Source organism: Morone saxatilis, unplaced genomic scaffold (assembly GCF_004916995.1).
Source record: "Morone saxatilis isolate NCDOM2014 unplaced genomic scaffold, NCSU_SB_2.0 Contig24, whole genome shotgun sequence".
Taxonomy (NCBI): domain Eukaryota; kingdom Metazoa; phylum Chordata; class Actinopteri; family Moronidae; genus Morone; species Morone saxatilis.
Window position 1 is genome coordinate 27,022,730 of NW_023339807.1, and position 620 is coordinate 27,023,349.

Consider the following 620-nt stretch of genomic DNA (forward strand, 5'->3'; position numbering starts at 1 on the left):
CAGGCCATTTAACCATCCAAATGATTTCTAAACGGGTTTATTAAGCTGAAAAAGTTGCCAAGTTCCCCTTTAAAAGCAGTTGAACATTCTTCCAATACACACCCATTCATTTTTTTTACCCTAACCCAAAACTGCAGGAGGAGTAGTCAACCGAAAAACGTACGGAAGAATAATAATAATAATAATAAGTATGGTGAATAATAGTAGTGTGCTTTTCAGGCACACTAATATGAGTTGGGAAAGTAACAGAAGGTCAGTTTATGATTTTACTGCTTTATGATAAAAGGTCTATGATGAAGTGCTGCCCGTCAGCTCATTTCTTTATTCTACCTTATCGTTATTACTACCTGGCTGAGTCTCACCTGAGGGAGCTGGAGAAGATTATTTCTTGTGAATATTGATCAGAGGTGAGTTTTCCTGAAATATTGATACATTCTCTGTATTCTGTATTTTTATCATTTTAACAATCAGACTTAATATTCTTCTTTCTGACAGATTCACTGTTTATTGATCTATCCGCTGTTTGCTTTCTAATATATAATATCTAATTTACATTGTGTTCCCAGCTTCACTGTACCCGTATTATTTATATATTAAATCAATAATCAATAATCAGAAGC